Source organism: Excalfactoria chinensis, chromosome 7 (assembly GCF_039878825.1).
Source record: "Excalfactoria chinensis isolate bCotChi1 chromosome 7, bCotChi1.hap2, whole genome shotgun sequence".
Taxonomy (NCBI): domain Eukaryota; kingdom Metazoa; phylum Chordata; class Aves; order Galliformes; family Phasianidae; genus Excalfactoria; species Excalfactoria chinensis.
In genome coordinates this window covers 745,487-770,734 of record NC_092831.1, presented here as the reverse complement: position 1 = coordinate 770,734, position 25,248 = coordinate 745,487, and the positions used below count along the sequence as shown (strand labels likewise).

Sequence of the window (25,248 nt, the reverse complement as noted above, 5' to 3'; positions counted from 1 at the left end):
GCACAGAGTTTTTCTGAAAACAGCATTTCTCACCCTGAGATCGTGTACTCCGGAGAGGAATGCTTCCCTGCCACACCAACACTGATCTTTGCAACGCAAAGGCAAATGTGAAGGAAATAAAGAATTCTGTAAGGTGTTAATCACAAAGCATGGCGAAACGTGCACGCGAGAATTTAAAAAGCAAATTGCTTCCAATCTGTTTGAAAATGCTATTCATGCCTCCCAAGCAATGCAGGCAGTGGTTTTTATCTCGTTGTTTGTTTATTTTCTTTTCTGCTGACACAGTTTTACCCTGAAACAAAATTATTTCAAGGTGGAAACTCGCAGCAGCAGCCCCTCAGAAAGAGTGGGATCTGAAACCTATTGCTCCAGGAAAGGGCTGTTGGTTGCTGTTTCCAGTATGTGTGGTGATGGAACCCCACATATAATGCACCCAGGTCTGGGGCCCCCAGCACAGGAAGGATGTGGAGCTCTTCGAGTGGATGCTCCATCCCTGCAGGCATTCAAGGCCAGGCTGGATGTGGCTCTGGGCAGCCTGGGCTGCTGGTTGGTGACCTGCACACAGCAGGGGGTTGGAGCTGGATGAGCACTGTGGGCCTTTGCAACCCAGGCCATTCTGGGATTTCATGATAATGGCACAAATACTCTAGAATATTCTTCTTTCTTTCCTTTTTGTTTTCCAAGAAAAGCAGAGATTAGGCTTTACACCTGAAATACTGCAGTCTCATTTCTAAGAAAAATGTCAGACATTCAGCCCTACAGACCAAACCAAAGATACTCTAATGTTTATGGAAACTGCAAGCACTACAGTGGTGAAAGTCTGTTTCTCTGTAAATCAATAAAAACACTGCATCCAACTTGAGATTTTACCTTAGTTACCATCATTGATTTTAAGTGTTCACTGCTGTATTTCTTCCTCAGCATCCACCTTATCGTAGTCTCTTCAATGCTGTTTGTTCTGCTGTGCCTGGCAGGTCACACGTGGCATGTCCAGAGCAAGGCTCCACATTAACAGGTTTACACATATACATTGTGGATACATGCACACACATCCTTGTTTCCAGTGCATTACCTCTACTATAATGATAAGAAGTACACAACCTCTGAGTAATTTCACTTAAGGGCACTAAGAGGAACTATGGTGGCTACAGGTGGCTTTACTAAAGAAGAGGGAAAAAAGGCTTTTCTCCAGAAACATGAAAACGTGGTCGAGGTTTTAGCGTACCTCATTAATTTGTCCTGAGTTGCAGACACTCTTTGATTGTGATACTCCTTAATGGCAATTCTTAATTGTTGACATTAAGAAATATGCTGAGCTGAGCATAGAGAGGAATTCTGGCTACAGCACAGACGTTCCTTCCTATCCTCAAAAAATTAAGCATAACGGGCACAGTGGCTTAATAACCTCTCTCAAGAACCATAGTTCAATCCCAAGTGCCATCAGAAAGGTTAGATATTTAAATCTTGGCAAATAGGCAGTTTATGAATTTCAGTGCACACGGGCAACTTCTTCAAGTCTTGAGACAGTGGCAAATTTGGAAAAGAAATCCTCCGAAGTGCAAGCAAAGACATCAACTCAGATACGCACATTCCGACATGTGGATTCCTTTGCACAAGGAGCTGCGTCCCAGCAGCGTGCATGGAGATGTGCTGCTGCTGGACGGGAGGGGCATTAATAAGAAAAGCAGTTGGGCAAAGCAAACAGCATCTGCAGGAAAACATGCCACAGAACAAAACTGCCTGAATGTCCACATTAACACAGGGAATAAGGTAGCTCTTCAAATGAATTTACATTGCAGAACATTCTGTAACATGCACTAGACACCACATTTCTCTTTTTCCTCTCCAGTATCAGAGTTTACTTCCACTTGGACTGTGACAGAACAGCAGCTCCATTTACAGCCCTTCATGTGAAGGACCTGCAAATTGTTTCAGATATACACGATTCAACTTTTTTCCCTCTTTCTTGCTGCTATGGATAAAAAGCTGAATTAACGTTACCTGCTATCACTGCCAAGCTCAGGAGCTGCTCGCTAAGTTAAAGTTCCATTCAGGGTATTAGCATCGCTTTGGAAAACTGAAAGTTTTCAGATGGTGCCATATAAATATCTCATGTCTGAATTAATCTACAAAGTTTGTTAGAAATGAAGGTCAGGACTTGATTTTGCAGCAATTAGAATCATTGATATTTTCATGGTATCAGCCTCCTTTTCCTGATTATCAACTTCCATGGTGCTAACACCTAAAAAGTTTGCCCCTCTGACCCTGCTTGAGTTCAGATGTGGATACTGTAATGTCGAGAATATGTTTCTGCATTACTTTTTGTAAGTCTAAGGAAATTTGGTTTAGAAAACATCACGAAGAACAGAAAATAAGTATGCAGAAATATATAATTTTACATATTTTAATTAAATACTATAACCAAGTAAAATATCAATCTAGATTCTGCCTTCTCCAACCTTTGCCTCAACACTTAATGCAATTTATTAACGGTGTTCTGACCTACAAGGTAACTAACTAGGAGATCAACTTCCAGCACCAAATGCCGCGAATAAGCTTGCCAGTATTCAGCTATTTTCTGAGAGCAAGGACAGGTCAACCTGCCAGTGGGAAGCTTGAAAAGCAAAGAAATGCCATTCCCTTCAGAAATAAAGTTGTGATGGTCATCCAAGCTGATCCAGGCTGGATGTGGCTCTGGGCAGCCTGGGCTGCTGGTTGGTGACCCTGCACACAGCAGGGGGTTGGAACTGGATGAGCACTGTGGGCCTTTGCAACCCATCCTGAGATTCCAGTCTTTAAAATACTGCTGTCATAAGGAAAGCAGGAATAAGACAGTCATCCAGTATTGTGACTAAAAAGGAAGACAACTCCCTAGCATCAGAACAAACAGCATCTCAGTAAGGGCCAATTCAGTGGAGAAAATTAGCAGATTTTACACCAGTTATGTGATTTGGCAGCCTGAAATAGCAGGAGACTGGACATTACAGCCTTTCCCTGCCTGGATCCTTATGAGCAGCATCACAGTGCAAACACACCTCCATCGTATTTGTGAAGAAGAGATGTGCAGGAAGAGATTCAGATTAATCAAAACCAGCTTTAGTTGCCCAAATCTCTCTCCTCCGAAACTCATTCTACCTTTGCAACAAATAATACAGGAGGCAGCAGCCTTCTCCATTGTGCAATCCTGAGTCGTGCTCTAAGTAGTTCAACCTCTGAATTAAATAAAACGAGGGCCCTATGACTTTGCTACTGTAATAATCATCTTTGCCAGAGTTTCCTGAGCGAAACACTCTAACATACACACAGCCATACACACTTCATTGAACCTAATACCATACAATCCCTTCCCCTTGAGAGGAAACTGCAGGCATGTGATTTCTGTACACAGTACTTTCCTTATCATCTCAAAATTACCAGAATTTTAAACAGAGGAGGAAAAAAAAAGAGAGAGACTAAGACCGTAAGTGGGAATTTTCCATACTCCAGCTGCTTAGGAAAAAGATAGAACGGTATAGCCTTATTTTTTCTTGCTAACACACCTCAACTCTGACCTTCCTGAAAACCTGGACCTCCTGGGTAATATGGTAATTTAATGGGAGCGCTTATATGCTGATTTCTATGGAGTGGGTTGGCTTTGTGAAATACGACGTGGTTTACTTTTAAATAGAGCTCAGCTGAGACTGGAATGGAAGTGGAAACAGGCTTCCAATGGAGAGAGATAAATGCCTAATTTACTGTCCCACTTAATCCAGCACTTTTTCCTTAAGTCATTATCTCCTATTCCTCATTATTGTGGCAGCACAGTCATGAAAGACATGTGCAGTGAGACCATGATTTGAGTGCTTCTGTTTACAATAGCCACCATTTATCATTAAAAAAAGCCAGTATAGCCGAGCTGCCACATCCAAGATGAAAGATAAATAGGATGAGGTCCACAAATCTGTGCTTCAGCCCAGGCGGACCTTCACCTGGAGAATATCGTACACAACCTGAGCTGTAAAATCTGCTTCACAGAGCATCGTTTACGGTAACGCTGATTACACAGAAGGCAGGCAGTGCAAGGTGAGCATCAGATAGCAGCTCTCACACATCTCTGCGTTTCTGACCCTGGTGGTCAGCCCACGGCCAGCAGCCGGGCACCACAGAGCCCCGGGTGCATCACCTCCCTGCACCTGCAGCCAGCTGCTGCCAAAGGCATCCCGGCACCAGCACTCAGCAGCCTGACGTCTCCGTCCATGCTGAGAGGCTGCACGGAGGTGGCACTCAGCGATGCTCAGCAGGGTCTCTGCCCCACGGAGCCCTGCGAGGCTGAGCCCAGCACCGCTGCACGGTGCAACGCCGCCTGACCCTGCGCTGCTGCTGGAGCAGCACTGGTGCGGCCACTCAGCCTCTGACACGTGTCCCTGTCTGTTCTTTGCACGCGGCAGGGAATCGGTGCACCAGCCAGAAAAGGATATACCGTGCCTCCTAACATTCCAAGTATCCACATAAATTAAAATGGTCTCAAATTAAAAAAAAAAAAAAAAAAAAAAGAAAGAAAGATGTATAAGTTCGGATCGCCTCAGGGTGACGGTAACTGACTTGTCATGCGCCCATTACATTTGGTATTCATTAAGGACAATGTCTTTTTAGTGCCTTCACAAACCCACGCGGCCCCTACTCACCGCAGCGCACGCGGGGCCCTCTGATGGGGAGATCGGCTTTTCGTCGGGGCGCGACTTAATTCGTGTCACATCAGTTCCTTCCCCTTATACATTCTAGAGGAGAAAAAAAATATGTATATATATATATAAAAGATTCGCTTCACAAACGGCTCTGCAAAATGACGGGTGGAGAGGCACAAATTGGTTAAACACCGGGAAATGGCTGGAGGGTGAACCCCCCACCTCCCCCCCCACCCCCCTTTAAACCTGCCCAGAGAAGCTCGGCGATAACCTTCCACCCACCGGGGGTCGGAGGGGCGCAGACAGGAGCCACACTTTATCACTTTCTGAAATGGCACAATCTGAAAATGCAAATGAGCTAGTTAATTTCTTGCGAGTTTCACATTAATTATTACTCTTTATCAGTTTAACCGTTCGCGTCATATGTATGGTTATGGGGCTACTTGTCTACGCATTTAGAACAGATGTTTCGAGAAATGTGGAGTGTAAATATTTATGGGTTAAAAGAAGAGACTTTGTAATTTAAAGAGCCCTGTTAATGGTTCTCACGCTGCCTCCTTTCATGCTAAGGAGAACCACTTTTCTGTGGCTTCCTTTTGAGGATGCTCAAATGCCTGGTATTTACATATGAACTGCCACGTGTAACGTCTGCTTCCCCAGCTCACAATATCTAGTGCTCAACACGCGGGCCTGGAGTAGAACAAAAATGACTGATTTCTAAAGAGAGCTTTGCTCTTTTTTTTTCGTTGTTAGGGTTTTCAAATCTCTTTCCTTCTCTTTGCACCGAGGAGGTGCTCGGCACCTTTCCAAAGCCCAGCCAAAATATTTGAGCTGGGAAAAATGACAAATGAAGACATCCAAAGTGAGCTCTCGCTTGGCAGCCTGGGCTGGCACTTCTCAGCTCACATAGTCCGAACACAGAGTAAGCGCTGCTCCTCCTGCCACCAGCCGGAGGGAATTGCAAGGGATCGGTGTTAGCAGCCCGGAGTGCTGGCGATGCTCTTCCACCGTGCCCTCCCAACGTCCCTCCTGTTCTGCACATAATGACGCCTAACCTGTTTATCAAAAATTCATTACATGTAAATTTGATAGATAGTTCTCAATCTAGTAACGAAAGAGCTAAGTAAATTAACATCAAGCTCAGATTTGGTACAAATTACCTAATCATTCAAAGCTGATATGAAATGCAGAATGTGCGTTCCATAGAGTGCGGTGTGCTGGAGCTCAGCAAACCAGCAGCGTCTCACCGGGCTGGGAGCCACCGCCTGCTGCAGATGGGGCAGCAAAATAGAGAACCAAACTCTCAAGGAATTTTGGAGATTCTAACTTCAAATCCTTTCTTCTGTAACTCTGTAAACAGCACTGAGATGATACAGCATAGAATCCCAGAATGGCCGGGGTTGCAAAGGCCCACAGTGCTCATCCAGCTCCAACCCCCTGCTGTGTGCAGGTCACCAACCAGCAGACCAGGCTGCCCAGAGCCACATCCAGCCTGGCCTTGAATGCCTGCAGGGATGGGGCATCCACAGCCTCCTTGGGCAACCTGTTCCAGTGCGTCAATGCATCTGAAAACCCGTTATTAAGGACTATTTCTTTTTGCCTAGAATCTGATTTCTGTATGATTTGTCTTCCTAGCAAAGAGTGCAGGCAAACAGCAAGGCATGGAGCCCACTGCACTGCTCCCAGAGCAGATGCCTGCCCAGGACATGTGTCCCACAGTACCAAGATGCCCCCACACTGCCTGTGCTGAAACGCTGCCCTCCTCACTTCCCCTAACAAGCTCTCAAAATGCCCTATATAGCAAGTTTAGACAATCCTAAGTAGTACCAGAAGCAGAACTTTGCACTAACTTTCATTTCTTTCCATGACACAGAATCTTTCCACTCTTCTGGTAAACTCAATACACCAACAATGGTATTTTTTGGGTGCCTACATGCAACACATTCAGTTTGTCAGAATTAAGAGTCGCTTTGAACCATCTGTTAATGCCAAAGCCTGACAAGATCCAGAGCAGCGTGTCTTCATCTGATTTAACTGTCACCACTTCTTCAGTCCTCCAACAGTCCGAAGCTCACAGCTGTAAGTACCACGTGAGTGCTGAGCTGCTACGTCAGTCGACATGTTGTGAAATGATTAAATGAATAAATATTCGGCTATATGTATAAATGACCTATCCTAGGGGACAAGGGCCATTATTCACCGAGCATAATGCATCTCAAGGAAAGCAATGAAATTAATCAGGGGTCTGGGAAACCTGACATATGAGGAAAGATTAGAAGAGTTGGGGCTGTTTATCCTAAAAAAAAAAGAGCAGTTAGTAGAGCACACGAGAACAGTCTCCAGGTTTGCTGGCAGCACGCAGCAAAGATGGAGGGAGAATCATTTTTTTCACTTTAAGGGTGAACCGAGCAAAAAATTCAGGGATTTAAATTGCATTGAGGGAGATTCGAGTCCTGTGGTAGGGGAAAAGAAAATGAATAGGGGAGTGTAAAGAACCGGAATAGGTTTCTTGGGGAATTTCTAACACGGGAGAGCAGGAAGGTGCATGCGCTGTCAGCACTGAGATGGGTAAGGTGAACCGCGCTGGGAACACAGCCCTGCTGACATCCCCCGGTGCTTTTCCAGCCAGGTTTTCCTGTGAGCCACACAGAAGCTCATTCTATTGGAGAGGAGTAGAATGTCTTGCTAATTGAATGTCAAAGCAATTAAAGTGGGTATAGACTTCTCTCAACATTATCTTGACTTGATAAAATAAAGTTGTTTTGACAATGCACACTGACAATTCCTGATTTTCAACTGCAGCTATTTTTCTCGAGGCGAGACGTTGAAAACGTTGAGGCTTCAGACTGAATTTCCAGAATATGTGCAGAAACATCATTTTCAGAATATGCCCATTAAACAAAACTAATCCATGATTTCCGAGGTACTTCCAGGTCTTTGTAACCCAAAGCTCTCTTCCCTCTCGCCATCCCCACACTCACCACCCGACCACTACGTGGAAAGCATTCCTAATGCAGCTTCATAGATTTGCCTTCCAGACGTGCTTGAGTTGACGGTCCAGCCCACACGATGATCCATACAGTACTTGCATTACAATTCAGACACCTCTTCATCGCTCATACTCTCACGTTCACCTGCATTTTAACGGCACGTCTGTTATGCGTAAACACACAGCCTTCAATAAACATCATTTGGTCAGTACTTGCATTTTTCCTTGCTTGTCATCTTCCACCCAGACTCTGCTCAGTTCCACCCTTAACCTGGTGGCTACTCGTGGTTTGGAAGGCAGCTCGCCAACATTTGACCTGGTCAGGGAGACTCCAAAAAGATAAAGCAAAAGAGAAGAGGAAATTGCATTCCAACAGCTCAGCCTCCCCTAGGAGCACAAGGAAACTCAGAGCCCATCTCAGCTGGGCTTCATTCCCACTGAAGACAGCTGCCAGGCCCTGCCTCAAGCACAGCACAGGAATGGCTGTCCTGGTCGTATCACAGAGCCACTGACCTGAGGGAGGAGTCTGAGCACACAGCAAACACCCCACAGTATTTCCCCACAACACTTCCCAGCAATTTGACTATTTGCAGCTCCAGAATTTCCTGATGCAGAGATCTCAGCTCTGTATTTAATAGCCTTCTCTCTTGTCAACGATGCTGCTCAGCTGCCATTTGAACCCATGCACATCTTGGATCAAGCAGTTCACAAGTCACTACCTCAGGTGCAAGAGGAGAGCGTCTTTGTGTTCATCTGCTCAGAGCCTTCTGCAAGCTGTTTGCCCTCTGCTTCTTGCTTGGGAAAAAAACAGGGGATCCCCAAACTACATTTCAATGCTTTTCTGAATGAGAGCTCTGGACTTCAGCTGTCTTGTCTCCTCTCCTCAAAATCTTAATTTTCTTAGACTACGCAAAGAAACACATGCAGAAGAACCTGCATCCATGCAACAAACTCTTGAGTAGAGCTTCCCTCCTCCACGTTCAGTGCGGTTATCCAGGACACCTGGATCTGCCCATCACCACGCATCGTGCAAGGATGTCCAGCTCTAAGGAATAACCTCCAAAAAGCACTGGCATGAAGGAATGTATGCACAGAAGTTGATGCTAGGATGCATCCTTCACATTGCTATTAAACATAAAAGAGAAAGGAAAAATCTCTACAGGAAGGCTTCTGTTTGTCGGTGATGTTGAAGGTCCCCTCCAGCCCAACCATTCTGTGCTTCAGTGATTCTGTGATTCTATGGAAAAGGTTGGGCAGAGTCTGCTAAGGACTGGATTTCCCCAACAGCAAATAATTTGTCTGACACAAGACTCAGAAGTGCTTGGTAAGTTACTTACAAAGAATAATTGGCCAGTTCTGTTAAGTAGGGGCAGTTATGAATGCTGCTATCAGTCTTTGACCTTTACAGATTTAGAGCTCTGGCTGCACACCTTTCCACAGCATGGCCTACGTGAGATAAAAAATGAATGCATTTATTTGTTGTCATGCTTTTTTCCTGTCCTTTGCATAACTAGTGTATGAAATGCAGCTCACTCTTCCCAATGTCTGCACTCCCTGAGCTCTTTCCCCATTGCCTGATGGTACACGTCTCAGCATGGCAAAGGAAACTCACCCAGTGCTTTATTGCATTCCTGCCCTGCTCTGCCTCATGCTTCCATTACCTAAAAGTAATTTCAAGCATCAATCAAGAGGAACAGCCCCATTTGTGCAAGAAGTTTACAGAGAAGTGTCAAACACTGGTTCTGTATGTGGCCACCTGCAGGCCTTCGATGCTTTGGTCTGGGAACTGCTTCATACAGCACCATTTAAGGACAGAAGGAAGGAAGGGAGAGATGGAACAAGGGATGAAGAATAAAAAAGCACAAACCCACAGCCTAAGTTTTCCATCCCTTCCTTTCTTGAGCTGCACAACAGGCACCAAAACCCCTCTCAGTGCATCCTGCTCCAAGTCCATGGCACACACCAACCCACGACCGCCAGAGGAGACCGCCGTGCTCGGATCTCTCTCATCCACACTTGGACAAATCCAGGGCGGCTGCACAGATATTAAAGGTATTGGTCCAGATTTACACCAGAGCAAATGAGCTCACAGCCTGACCTTTTAGCTCCTTCCTTTCAGACCTCCTCATGGTTTTTTTAATAGAAAAGATAAAGTATTTGTAAGACAAAGGAAATCCCTCAAATACCATGTAAATTCTCCTTCTAATTTGCCCACATTCGTTTTAAAATTCTCTTTTTACAACAAAAAAACTCAAAACAACAACGACAAAAAAACAACCTGCAAACAGAAGCTGGGGGCACCTTCCCATGGACTCCCCGATGTTCTGCAGCCCCCTCTCCTTTTCTCCCCTCCCCTCTGCTTCTCAGCCAGTTCCATAGGATACAGCACTGTCTTTACTTCGCACACCTTCCCCATCCTTAACTTGGCTTTTAACTCAACACTCCCCAAAGCTCGCAAGGTTTGCTGATCCTCACTTACTTATTCACTTCCTTAGAAGTGCGCCAAGCAGATGAATATCGTTTTAGATTCATCATGCCTTGTAAAGCGAGGAGCGAGCACAGCTCTTCTGAAGGAAGCGAGCGATAACGATAAAAATCCTTTTGTTCTTTGCCTCACACAAAGTACTTCTGCTGAAATCAGAAAGTCCCACTTTCATTTGTGCCATTTTTGAAAACCGAGTAATCACAGCGAAGCAGCATTGCTAACTTTTGAGTCATCAGCAGCACAAATAAAGCTTTCATGAATTACAATAATTTCTCATCAAGGCTTCCCCACAGAGAAAAAAAAAAAACAAAACCAACAAATTAACACAGTGCCTCGTATCAAAGGCTGGAGACTTGGTACAGAGCGTTTTAAGGAGTGAGAAAGACTGCAGAAAACAAAAGCAGAAAAGCAGCAATGGGCCGGAGCAAAATGGAGACGCATCTCCGCATCCCAAACTGCAGCCTTCTTGAGAGTGAGAGCTGAGAAGCGATGCCCCTGGGCAGCCTGCTGCTGACCTGCTCTGCTCCTCACCTTGAGGGAGACCCCTCCGCCTTCTGCAATGCCAAAGCAGAAATCGAAGCCCTGCCTCTATTCCCAAACCCTGGAAGAAAGGCAGAGTTTTAATTACTAAGTCACAGACTGGCTGAGGTCAGAGGGGACCTCGGGTCCATGTGGACCCTCCTGCTCCATTAGGGCCACTTGCACTGGCTGCCCCAGACCACAAACAGATGGCTGCTGGAGATTCCCAAGGAGGAGACCCCCCAGTGGCTCTGGGCTACCTTTATCAGAGCAGGAGATTCTCTGCTTCTATCTTCACAAAACTAAGTCCTGTTTACTGCAATGCAACCCACCCCTGTCCTATGACCCTGACAGGAAAGGGTGGCTCCGTGAGCAAGCTGCACAGACCTCAGTTTAGTTAAACGCCTGCAGGAGTCCTGGATCCACAGTCACACCTTTTGGTTTGTGCTGCACCTCCGTGACGAATCTGAATTGTACTGAGGAAGAACTTTGTACGTGGTTACAACATAATGATGTTTCCCCTCCTCAAAGGCCTGTCTCACTGCACAGTCTTGGTTGTAAGCCATTGGCACGCCAATCACTCTGCACTGCCCCCAGTCTTCTGGAAGCACCAGGACTGTCCATTAACAGCAACGCCAACACAGCAAAAGCAACAGCAGCAACTACAGGCTGAGTGCTGCTGCACAGTTTACTTTCGGGCCATACTCTATCTGCTGCATAAAACACTTAATTCTTTCATCTGCAGTATTACTGTCCTAATACTTCACCTTTCCAAACTCCAGGACCCATTTTACTGGGAAATGTTGGAGCACCTCAGGTGTCTGTATGCACTGAGATAAATCACTTGTAAGCAAACTCCCGATTACTGAATCTATCATAGGGAACGCGGTCAGTACTTCCACTACAGACTTATTTTCCACCCTCCTCTTAAAATACAGTGCAGCCATTAAGGATTATAGGGCAGAGAATGGATTTTATTAAATATTAAATTTTCTACAGTATATGTAATTTGGAGTTTGTCAGATCCGAGTCTCAGTAAGTTACGAGCTCAAAATTTGTAGACTCGAATAGATTATATATTTTATTGGGTCTCCACTGGGCAGCATCCATCATGCACTTCCTTTTACCTCTGCCAGTAAGTAACAATTAAGGGGAATTTATGACAACAGTCCTTGTAATGGATACACACAAAAGTTTACGAACACTTACAGTATTACACCAGCAACCCACCGGCACCAACTGTGCAGCGGAGCACGTGGAGCTCTTTCCAAACACCTCTGGAAGTGGCACAGTTCTTTTTCCGAGTTACACAGCGATTTAAACCCAGTAGGGATCAACCACTAAGAGAAGAACAAATGGGAATTTTTAGGTGAGGAAATTAATAAACAGGAGTTGAGGTTCAGGAGATGATGGGTCGGGGCAAGCATGCGTGGGAGCCCCAGAGCCAGCTCCACTCATCTCAGCTGCAACTCAACACCAAAGACATTTAGGTCCTTTAGGAGACTTTCAGCCATGCCCCAGATCCTGCAGTTCCAGCTCTGCAATCTAAGATGTCCTTATCCATAAACAGCACTTGGAAAATGTGAAGGTAAAAAAAAAAACAACCCAACAACACAATTTTCACGTCCTTAGAAATGAACCTCTTACCGAACGCCTTGCTAGGTTACCTACAAAATGTCAATTCTGCCAGGGGCGATGGTTGCAAAAGAGAAAATCAAGATCATTTGCATCTATTTAATGCCCCAACCACAGCCCAGAACCCAAAGTCACTGAGTTGCTTCTTTATTTACTGCCATTATGAGGTGTGAACACGAAAAGGTCTCTCTCTTCCTCATGAACCTGAACAACCAGAGGGAGTAATCCAAAATCCACGAGAGGGAAAGAATTCCTCAAAGTCACTCTGTCTGCGCCTCCTTGGAGGATCTCAGGTACCCAATCGCAAAGCAAAGCAGGCAATTAGCAATTCCAGCACTCAGACATTGCGTGATTTCTCTGAGTGATGCAGCACACAGCCGCATCAGAAACGCTCCCATTTGTCACCGGAATGGACCCTGCTGCAGCAGAGCAGGGATCTGCGCTTTGTCAATGACAAGCAACAGATAGCAGCTCTGCACAACGCTGCACTTAGGGTACATGTGCTGGCTATCCATCGGGTATGTTGTAGAAACTTGAGACCAGTGAGTCAATGCAGAGGACCAGGCTTTGCAGCACTGTGGCAGCAGGAGATGCCAAGTGAGTAACCACCTACAATGGGGAGAGTGGTAAGTAAAGCAATGACTTTCAATACTCCGTCTGGGGGAAAATGCTACACGTTGTCAGAAGTGGTTAAAAAGAAATTCACTTTGGTTTGCTTCACCCCTTTAGTGATGTGAAATAGTGATACTACAAGTCAACACATCCATAATTTGAGAGATACTTTCCAATAGGCTGCAAAATTTAAGTTAGCTACAAGTTTCCCAAGGAGGCTGTGGATGCCCCATCCCTGCAGGCATTCAAGGCCAGGCTGGATGTGGCTCTGGGCAGCCTGGGCTGCTGGTTGATGACCCTGCACACAGCAGGGAGCTGGAACTGGATGAGCACTGTGGGTCTTTGCAACCCAGGCCATTCTGGGATTCTATGTCTAATATTTCAAAGGTAAATTGAATACTGAATCATAAAATACAAAGTAAATGAGTAATGGGAGTTCGCAAGTGTCACAATGTGTGGTGTCACAACATGTGGTGTCAGCTGAGGGCAAGCAGCCCCATAGCGATGCAGTGGTGGAGCCCCACAGCCACCAAAATGGAGGGGTGGGCTTTTGTGAGCCAGCAAGTAGGAGAGAAACACAACAACAAGCAGAATAATCTGAACTATTCTTAATTATGGAGCAGCTGTATTTATCCCAAGTCCTTCAATACTTTTGAATGAGAAAATTTTTACACTAGGAGATGCGGATCGACCCTTAAATCTCTACGGAGAAGGAGAGAGTAATTACCGATTCTAATGCACTTGTGCGAGCCTACTGTATGCTCAAGTGTCTCCTTCTGTAGGGCTGTGAGCACAGCACACATGTTTACACGCGTACACGGCTAGAAAGGAAAGCAACACCAAACCCAGCAGGCACACACACAGCCAGAAAGCCTCGGCAGTATCGCCAGCCGGAATCTTTGGCACATTCACCGCTGGGGAATAGAGAACTTGTGCTCAAAGATAAGCTGAAGTGGTTTTCATCATCAAACAGACGAAATAAACATAGGAGAGCGTCACTGTTTCTCTTTTCCTTTCCCATAGCTACTTCTTTCCCCATCCAGCCCAGCTGTTGCTGGTGCTGCAGACAGTGACACAGACAGGGAAGGGACATGACATACATAAAGCAAACAGAAGCCGAACAAAACACGAGGCGACGGCATTTACAACCCGGCTGACAAAAGCAGTCACTTCCCTTTAAACAACGTGGCAGGCAGCAAAAATGCAGTAATTACACGAATTTCGTTTTCATTAACTAACAAACCAAGGAAAACAATTTAAGTATCTGAATGTCATTTTTCAAATGAAAATAAACGGTAAACATTTGACTAACATCACAGCAGGGATAATATACCTAAGGAAACCTATTGAAATACGCTGGCGAATTCAGCCTCTTTTATCACATTAAAACCGCAATTGACTGTAAACCTCCCACCACTCTCCGCTGAGACTTTAATTGTAAAGATTCCTGTTACATATCATATTAGAATTTAGTTAAAATTGTAGAACACATTATTTCCAATCAGACAGCCAACCATCACTCACAAAGATTTTTAAAAAGGTGATTAATAATTCATCTCGGATAAGGAAAAGATCTATATTTATACCATCTTCTCAGCCACCATAAACTACCTGACAATTGTTCAGTAATGATGCCCAGTAAATTCTTTAAAATGGTAATTTGTCATTCTGTCACTTCATTTGTGACCTAAAATTCCTCACTTGAGGCATCATCAAATAAATTAATCACTTTCCAGGATCCATTTCTCTGTTCTGCACGTTATTATACCCAGGCTCTCTTGTGTTTCTCTTCATTTACATATATTTAATGGCTCAGCAGTGGTTCACTATGGCACATAACGCACACATCTCATTACAGGTGAAATATTCTAACTGCCACTATCACTGGGAAAGAAAATAACTCTCCCAATTTAATTTTCCTGATGTAACAAAACCATGATTCTTCACTATGAAATGTTGATGCCATCCATCAGTCACAATCAATAAAATCATCATAGAAGTACGCCTTCTTCAGCATCATTCCTTCAAACCGGTATTATTTGAGGGAGGTAATTAAACTCATAATATGTAATGAATGTAAATGAAGAAAAAACCCTCGCGTTCTCCCTCTAACTATGCTTATTTTACTGCTTTGATTTAAAGTATTTTTACATCTCACAATCTACGAAAGGCACAAAGCCCTGAAGGAAAGGCATCAGAAGTACAGTAAGCATCAATCAATACGTATAATGACTAATTAAAAAGGAACATATTTTAACATTAAAAAAAAAGAACAAAAAACCACCAAATGCTGTTATTTATGGATTTTTCACTTAAAATGATGCATTCCCTCTGGACTAATATATTTGCTGTCTCTCTGAAGTATAGATTGCCATACATGAGTTTTTGATACTGTTGCTTGCACGCGTCAAAAAACAAAGTGATTTTATGGGCATTGGGTCCACCACCATCATTGAGAAACTGTGTATGGAGAAAGGCATACGTGCAATCTGCCCTAATACTGGAGAGGAAGCCTTCACAATTCCAACCTTTCATACATATGCCTGTGCTCGTGTCAGTCAAAGGAGAGAGCAGCCTCCTAGAAAAGATCACTTTTAAACATGCTGAAGAAAGTCCACAAAAAAAAGGCACTTTTGCTAACTTTGTTTGCAGCTTTGCACTACAGAAGGGTCCAGAATACTGAGAAAAAGCATTCCAGACCATCCTTCCTGCTCAGTGTTCATCTGCATGCTACTAAACCTGGGCTTATTGGTAACCCAACAGTTAGGACTTGTTGAGCAGCACCTGCACACCGCTGGCGATGCTCTTCTCCCTTTTGTCCAGCCTGGCACTTCCCAGCTCACTCATGTGCTGAGGCCACCAAACCACAGCAGGAGCTTGATTTCATTTAATGTACAAACATTTATGATGACTACAACACGCAGCCCCACTGAAAACGGTGCAACTCCCATTTGTTTCCACTGGGTCAGTAAAGTAATTCCCTGTGACAGGAATGAGGAAATATTTCAGTGTATTTGTTTTTCTCCTTTTTTTCAGAGGCAGTTATCAGCACAGTTTGTATGCGAGGCCCACGAGATGCAGAACTGGCAAGGTTCTCTTCATAGCCATTATAATACTTGTGTGTTATATGTCTTGAGAGAGGACTATGATTCATTTTTACTACTCATTAGGTGGCTTCGTTGGTACGCTATGAACACTGCAGTTTATGCACGAAATCTATGCTACCTGCAATATTTGTGATTCTTAACTTCTTTAGTAACTACTGAGACATCTACCAGACGCAAGAGTGCGCATCAGGGCAAACATGTTGAAACAGTGCCACTCTTGCACTCAGTCTAGCAGCTTTGGTCCCACACTTATCGTGAGAACTGGATGACCTTTAAGGACCCTTCCAACCCAAGCCATTCTAGGATTCTATCGCCCTATGTAAATGAGTTTGCTACCAATTAGGAGCTTTCATACGGCTGCTTTTCTCCTCTACTGTCCCCTGGAATTACAGCAGTTTTCTATTCAAAAGCTGACTTCAGAGAATTTTGTGTTTGATTCTGTGTTTGCCTGATGAGAACTCCGGCCTCATACGGCCAAACACTCTCTCATCATCCTGACTGACTTCTCGTGCTTCCTCCTCCATTCAGAAGGAAGCTGTGAGAAGGCAAAGCAAAAAAAAAAATCACCCACCAGCACAGCCTAAGTGGGAACAGTATCTGAAGTCACGCACGCCTCACTTTGCTGTTGTCTGGGGCAAATTCCCCACAGCCAGGTGCACCCCTGACTCCCTGCCATACCCTCTGCTCCATGAGGACATCCAACAAGCCACCACCAGAACAGACCCATTGGGGGCCCATCACTGCAAAACCATCTCCCCCCTCAGAGATGGCTGCACAGTGTGTACACAATCCATACATCAGGAGCTGACACCCCCCGAAACGCTGGCAGCATCAACATCTAATCGATATGCGTGTTCGCCAGCAAAGCTGACTGCTACATCTGTTCTGCGAAAAAACATACATTCTGCCTCTAGTACAATCAGTGTAATTAAAAATTAACATGCATTAATTGTTGGAGCTGATGTAAACAGCTGATGTTCCACTTAGCCCTGTCTTCTGTACATATCATTAGGCAAAGCCAAATATTGTTAAGTAAACAGGCAACACTTACAAAAAGAAATAGGAAACTAATTCCAACTAAATAAATCGACGGCGCGGTGCAAGTCACATTAAAACAGCTGAGGTAATTATTAGGCTGCTGGACTAACGGAGACAAAATCATAGAAGACGTACTTAATTGTTTGAATCTCATTTCAGGAAATGTATTTAGGCACAGTGTGAAATATAATTTAACTCGGACGCTCGCGCGCTGTTTTCCCCCAAGCGGATGGGCGATACGCTGTTGAAAGGAAAATATAGGTTGGAGTTTGATCTGCAGGTAAAACAAATAACTTCTCAAATGCAGCAACCTGGACCGACCGCTTCAGCATCCAGCAGTCTCCGGAGAAATCCGGGCTGGTTATGCAATGCTAAAGGGTTTTTTTCTTCCTCGGATGCATCTGCAAAATTCCCATCAATACCGGTGGGAGCTACGCGCAGGCATCGGGCGCAGAGCATACTCCTAAGGAGTCAGTTCCCACTTTTTATCATTGTTATTTAAATGTCACAGCAAAATAATTCCTCCAATTTGTATACAAACAAACCAGCAGCAAATCTGCTCGGTCGTGCACACCCAGGGCCGCTGCCGCAGATCACAGCAGCGCTGCGCATTGCCTGGGGCCGGCAGCTGCCCGTACCCGCAGGCTGCAGGAGCTGGGTGCCTGTGCTGTCAATCTCCGCGGGATGAGGGATGCTCTGTGAGCGCTGCACAGCACATCCTCCCCTCCACCACATTCCAGCACCTTGCACGCAGTTCCTGACACAGGGCTTTGCACTCTGGACTAGAGAGAAGTGCAAAAAGCTGCTTTTTGGGGGTCCTCAGCGGCCTCCAAAACACTGCTCAGCGGGGCTGCAAGAAGTTGCACTGTTGAGATTCCTCTGAATGGAAGAGGCACAGAACAGAAGGGTTTGCTCATTACAGGAACACCATAAATATAGACTGCAACCTGAACCCATTAGCCTGAGCCATGCACCTGGGTTTGATCCACTACTACAAAATGCCCCAGTGGTTTAGTTGAAGGTTAGCAACTATCTGCATACAGAAGGCACATGGAGACACTGCACATCAGCTTCTTTGCAATTGTTTTTGTTTGTCACATTCATACTCTTGAAAGTTGGACTCAAAGCTGAGCTGCCTCTTCCACAACTGAAGATGACCACAAATGATGTAAGTTAAACAAAGGTGGAAGATGCTTTCAATGAGCATCCTCAACAAAACACCCCAGGACAGAGATGGGGGTTTGGATGTTTCAGTGCTGTTGGTGTTCGGATGCCAGCTTTGTCGTGGCTTTGTCGGTCTGTTAGCATTTGCCTTATTAATGCTGATAAAATGCTCTGGCCCTCGAGGGCATCCCCACTACAGACCTTCCTTTTAACCAGTTCCCTCCAGTTCTCCAGCTCTCAGGGCCTTCCACACCTCACAGACAAAGTTCCCACCCAACCCCCTGCCCTGAAACCCCTGGAAGGTTCACAGCACTGCTCAGCTGTTTCATAACAATATCAGGCTCATGATGAACCAAATGAGTTCTGATTTGTGCTATTTAATGTCCTAATGGCTTGACTAGTTAGGTAGATAATTACACAGTATGATTTATCCAACCCATTTATAAATATTTATAATAATGGATAGATTAACCTTTGGGATTGCTCTCCGGCAGTCCCCTCGGCTGGGAAGGATCACCCAGTGCGGCTGCCAGCACTGCTGCCCACGTGTGAGTGGGCAAGGGCATGGCTCAGCCTGGGGAGTGGTGGCCAACACAGCACCTGGGGGGCAAGCAGTGCCCATGGCTCCAACCCGGGGACACCCCTAGGCTAGCCTCAACCTCGGCTCCTGCTCCAGCTCAACCCACTCCAACCCACATCCCATCTTACCCATTCTCTGTGCTCCCTACCCCAGGACAGCTTTCTCAGCCTTATTTCCACATCCCATTGAACTGGGGAAAGAGAAACCACAGTGAGTCATGAATCTCAGGCTTGCGCTGCCCAGCCGTTCCGACACAATCTGCAAGGCGGGAGGAAGCAGCTTGGTTAGCCGATCTCCAACAACAAAGAGCTTCAGCTGGAGGCCCGGGTTGGCTGAGGGGCTTCCCTGAATGAGTCCGTTCACATGTGGGTACAGGCGCTGCAGGAGCAGACGCGTCCCCGTGAGTCACAGCAGCCCACGGCCGCCCACCAGGGCACAAGGAGCACATTGTGGTCAGCACTGCGTGTGGGGACCGACGGCTGCCGTCAGCCTGGGACATCCCCGCCAACGCCCCGCACACCCACCACAAAAGGCCACTGTTCTCCATGCCATGCCCTGCAAAACACCAACCAAAGCTGGGAACCCGGAGTGCCCAGTGCCAAGTGCCCTGAAAATCCTGCTCCGAATCTGCTGCTTGGAGCAGTGAGAGAGACCCTCATGTAGAGAGAGTCACCTGCACACACAGCTCCAGCACCTTCAGCCTGGCACAGCTATTGCTCAAGACTGGTGAAAACATGCTAAACGCACATTAGATAGAAACAAAGAATTGAATTTGTTCTCTTATGGTAATTATCTTTCTGGATGGCTTTGACTCTGTTGGAACAGTTCCAAACCCATGCCTATCACATTGCTGAATTCTGATACAGCACGAGCTTTCCAAATTTCAGCTTTTGCATCCCAGCACTGTAAGGAGAATCCTAGAACGGCCTGGGTTGCAAAGGCCCACAGTGCTCATCCAGTCCCAACCCCCTGCTGTATGCAGGGTCACCAACCAGCAGCCCAGGCTGCCCAGAGCCACATCCAGCCTGGCCTTGAATGCCTGCAGGGATGGGGACAGAAGAGGCAGCCCAGTCCCTGGCCAACACTACTGAAAGTCAATGGAAGGAAGACACAAAGCTTTGCATACACTTTGGAAAATTATTCTCGACATGATTAAAGTGCTGCAATACTGATCGTTATCGTACTCTCTAATTGCTAACACCTCGTAACACATCTCTGTGCTCGGGAAGAGCACCACTATGTTTGTGTACTGCATTATTAGAATTAACGTTCAAATCAAAAAACTCTTCTAGCAACAGCACCAAAATGCATAGGAATAATTACAAAGAGACAAACAGGCTTCCTATTTCTAGGATCTGACTTAAAAGCAAACTGCTTTTATTCTCTAAGATTGAACTGTGGCACTCAGCTTCCCTACTGCATGCCTAAACAGACATCTGCTGTATAAGTCATTAAAACTTAAACAGCCAAGAAAAGAACGGGATCCAAAACAAAATATTTGAAGGTATTTGGGTTTCATCACACGATTAAAAATTCTTTATTAGAACACAGTTTCTGCTTAAGATCTCGTATTTATCCATGCAAACTGTCGCACCTATAAAAAGATATCTGCAAGATGTATCTGTGCCCCAGACCAGCTCTGCAGCCACACAACAGCACGAACACGTGTCCGATTCCACAGCCCGTAAATCCCTATTCAAATTCTACGATCTCTCCCTCTCCAAGCAGTGCTGAGCCCACCTGCCAGAACGTCAGCTGCTGCTCCACGGATGGTTTGCATCCACACACACACCTGGGTCCCTACAGTGCAGGTTGAGCCAGAGCCTCCAAAGGGAGAAGGAGAAGCAGAAACCCCTGGAGCAGCTGGGAAGATGAGCTACTCTGTGCTCTGAGATAATATTGGGTACTCATAAGAAGTGACCAGGGGATCAGATTAGGCCCCCTTGGTGTCTTATAGACGGGTCACGAGTGATTCTGACAAACTCTGAGGATACCCAAGCTGCTGAATGAAAAGATGAGGGAGACACTGACATCTACTTCTTGTGAGACTGCAACCAACGCAACTCATCCGTGAAACTCTTCCAGCATAAGCAGAGCCAGCAATATGCTGGGGAGTTCTGGGGTGCATAACAAACTGACTTATTAACACGTCTATGAATAACTTTGTTGTTTTAAGCACTGCGCTGTAGGAAGGTGCTCAGATCTCAAAGTTGGATCTGGGGTTCACCGACACCCATTCCAGGTGGGGCGATCCTGAGAGAAAATGAAGGGTTGGAAACCACAACTTTCACAATTTCTCCCCCATCTTCGCCACCTGAATCTTTCAGATACCACAGACCGACCCTAAATATGGTCTAGAACCAATAATGCTGCCTACTGAGACAGTGAAATAATTAATTGTGTAATACATGACCAGAATGGAAGAAAAATAGAAATGGAATCCTAGACCTTTCCTCCTGAGCTTCCAAGAGCACAAGTGGAGCCCCCTGGCCAGACAGCATGTGCCCATCAGCACAGATATGGCACCCCCAGCACACTGGGCACTTTGTACTGCTGCTCATGCATTGCACACACCCTGTTTTGCCTGGGCTGCTCCTTGTGCAGCACTTCGTTCTGAACTCAGAGTGCTCTGCCAAGACCAGGGTGCTCACACGATGCGATCCGCGACACAACTCATATATAATCTGAATGTGGCTTTCTCTGTGGAACCATTCCAATGCTAAGAGCAATGCTAAGAAGAAGCAGTAGACAAAATCTGCCTCCCAACAAATTAAAACCTCCTCCCTGGTATGCATACAAGTTCACACCAGTCAGACTGTGTAGATTAGCAGCACAGTGAAGGGACCTACTTAGAAACGGACACACATGTTGGAGCGCAATCTGGCACGAGCATTTTATGCAAAGTGAGCTCTTGGAGTTGCACGGAACTGTATTTTTTCCTCCTGCTGCTCTTGTCTCTGCCCATTGGCAGTTTTGACATGCATCATAATTTCACAGTCTGCTCGTGATGTTGGAATCCGGTCAGGGAGCGTACCAGGATCCTAAATCAGTCCCCATGATTTGTGCTGCAGTGAGTGAGCATGCGTGAACCTCAAGGTTGGCATCGCTGCCAAGACGCTGCTCATGCACCAAAAGCAAGCTGAGCCCTGGGGAGAGGAGAGATACAAATGAGCCCTTGGAGACCTCCTCCAGCTGTACCGCACATTTGCAAGGGCAGAGGAGCGCGTTGCTGTGCATTGTGGCTGCCTTTGTGCCCGGGTTGCTCCAGGCAATAGCGAGTTTGCAGGCTGGGGAGCCCCACAGCCCCTTGCTGGGAGGGCAGGGGGTGCAGCAACACAATGCCAAGCCCTGGCTATGGGCAGGGTGGGAGCAGGGGGTGTGTGGCCACCAAGCTCAGCCTCCAGACAGCTGTCCTTGCTAAAACAAGGCAGCAGCAGCACCCCAAGAGCAGCACCATTATGCCTGCTTCACCAAAGCACGAGCATCACAGTTTAGAAAGGAGTGAGGTCTCTTGCTTGCTTTAATGGCCATGTATTCCACTTGTATTTAACAGCTGCAGAATAGGCAGAAACCTCTCCCTGAAGGAATCCACCTCAGAAACTCCACCCCAGTTTCCTCATGGTGCTCTGCCCTTGGGGAGCTCCGCTGCTCTCATGGCAGGGAGAGCATGGGGCCCAACAGGGACTCACAGCCACTTCAGGTAAATAAATCCTTGAAAACCTAACAGCCTCCAATGTGACTATACCCTGCGATAAAGCGTTAAATGAAACACGCCGTTCCCAGTACAAATAATTGCCTTTGTTTTCATCGTTTTGCCTAGTGCGTTGCGGGAGGCTGTAGAACAGTGTGAGTTTTTCTGATCTATAATCAGACAGTTCATAAAAATCCTAATGGAAATGAAGATTTTGCTATTTGGAGTGGTCAAATTTCCATTTTCAAACACATCACATTTTAAAACCCAGGTTGGCATTTTGGTTTGCTGAGAGTTTTAGGATAATAGCAAATTACACAGAAAATCTACCAATTCTTTGTCAAGTGAACTATGCAAAAAAGAACCATTAGTTCATAGTTCATCTGTGAGATGGGAAGACATCCTGAATAATAATTCTGTGAGACTACGAAGGGCATTTATTCGCAAATAACGCTCACATCTTGAGAATTAAGACTGCCCCTGCCGTCTGTAAAGCCAATGCACTCAGCTTTCATGAGCATACATTGGATGAATACATTCATTTTCCCCACCAGAAGGATGGGAACCCCCCTGCCCCATACAAGAGCAGCTCGTGTCTCACCATATCCGGGATGGGGAATCCCACGGGTCCCCTTTGGCCTCTCACCCTGTCCAGGCTGCAAGCAAGATGCCACCATCCATTCTCAAAACCCACCTTCTGCACCGGCTCCCTGCCATATCCACAGGTCTGTGCTTTGCCATGGCCATAACCTTTACTCCTGTTGAAAAACAGACAAAAGCACAGCTCAGGCAAGAGAATGCATCCTTTTATCCTGTGTTCTGTGCCAAAGTTAAACTCTATGGCATGGAGGAGGCTCCCAAGGCAGAGCTTTGGGTCCTGTTATTTAGGAAATGAAAACCTACCTGGAGAACACTATGAAGAAACGGTACAAAAGGTTGGTTAACTAAATTAATCCACTTTTTCTTTCCCTTAATAACAGTGCCCTGAGGCATAACCCACACAGAAAATTGTCTGTGAATCACACTTTGAAGCGAGCATGGAAAAGGAATCCCATTGGGAATTTGCTGCATTTGTTACAGCACTGGGATATACTCATCTGTAAATAAATATAGTTTGGCTTTGGGGATCTCAAATGATCTTAAATGTGATGTTTGTAATACGAACGAGCTAAGAGTATTTCTATTACACAGAGAATTGAAATGCTATTAATACTTTTGTGTAAGTTTGTTGTAAAACATGAGAAATCACTCTCATCTTCAATGTATAATCCTAGGACCTATTTGGGAGCCCATTAGGAATTTGTTTTTTCTTTAACAGCCTGAAGAAAGCTGCTAATTGCCAGTGGTAGGATCAGTGGAGACCTCCCCCAGCAGAGCCACTTTCCACCCGTGCCACCCCCAGCACCCAGCCCATGGCTGCAGCCCCTCCTGGAGCACCAGGCACGGCAGTGCCCAGCACCCAGCAGTGCTCAATGGTGGAGACTCACGTGCTCTGATAAGTTCCAACCAGCAAAGTGTAAATCCCTCTCCCCCCTCAAGTTGTGTAGCTCACAGTACGCCTTGAAGGCAGAAATGAGACATCATGGCTTCCCTCGCTATCAAGTTTGTGGTGCAAATGAAGTTCCAAATATCAAGTTTGTAGACCAGATCTTTCCAGATTTCTAGCTGAAAATACAAGATCTAATTATGGGGGCATTTCCCCCTGCGGTCTGACTCACACAGAAAGAGGTGAAAATGGAGTGGTTCCCTGACCTACTCTGGGAGCAGATATTTTATTCTACCCTATTAAACAAGCCTTCTTTCTTCGAGTTTTCTACTGGATAGCAGCCAAATCTAGGAAGACAAAAAGCATTTCCTTGGACAGTCTGACCTTTCCTTTAACTTCAATGGCATCCGACAGCCTCTGAAAGCCCTGGCCACTGCTGCACCTGAGGGCTTTACCCTAGGAGACAACAGGAACCTCCCGGGAGCCTCCACTGGGTCCCACATGGGCAACCAATAAAAATGTTCAGAAGAAGTACTCAGAATATTATGGCATTTAAAAGCATCATCAGTTCAGCTTGGGCATAACAGATTTTGTAAAGACCATTTTACCTCTAAACGAGTCTCAGAGATTGCTGGGCTCTTCCATTTTCCCACCCCCTATTTACTGCACTAATAACCAACAGTAAGAACTCTTACAAGATGTAGGGACAGTCATGGGTATTTTTCTTTTCAGTGAGGAAATCCCTGAAAGGTGGAAGTTTTGGAACAATTTCATTGTGCCTACCAAAAAGAAGGGATGCTACCTGCCTAGATATACCTTATGTCTTCTCTGAAATAGGAACATTCAGTGCTTCATTACCTGAGGCGGCCTCACAACTAAGACCAGGTGCCTAAAAGAGGACTTGGAACCACCCGCTCTGAGTCCATTTTCTTCTTTGAGGACTAGAGTGAGAATGGAGTATGGTAGGGCAGGGTGAACCAGAATAGAACAGAACAGAGTAGAGTAGAACAGAGTAGGGCAGAACACAATGCAACACAACAGTTGTAAGGGACCTTCAAAGATCACCTAGTCCAACTGCCAACGTGTTTCCTTCTGCAGTATTTCTTGCTTCCAAGAACACACACGAGGCTATTGATCACACGATGGTGTGCTCTGTGGTTTCACCTACCAGAGGAAACGGCACGAGAATCTCCTCAAGCCACATTCACAACAGTAGCAAGAGTGAAAAGTGACCACAACGTGGCCAGAGTGAAAAGTGTCGACACTCAAAGAGGACAA

At 45.7% G+C, this 25,248-nt stretch overlaps 1 long non-coding RNA gene across 1 annotated transcript; it reads right to left on the bottom strand.

Annotated features, from left to right (window-relative positions):
• Positions 1-4,675: 4,675 nt before the first annotated feature.
• LOC140254608 (uncharacterized) lies at positions 4,676-23,240 on the bottom strand. Its single transcript, XR_011904263.1, has 3 exons — positions 23,179-23,240; positions 4,947-5,005; positions 4,676-4,757 (listed from the first exon to the last, which is right to left on the bottom strand). It is a non-coding gene; the product is annotated as an uncharacterized lncRNA (long non-coding RNA).
• Between the last annotated feature and the right edge of the window lie 2,008 nt (positions 23,241-25,248).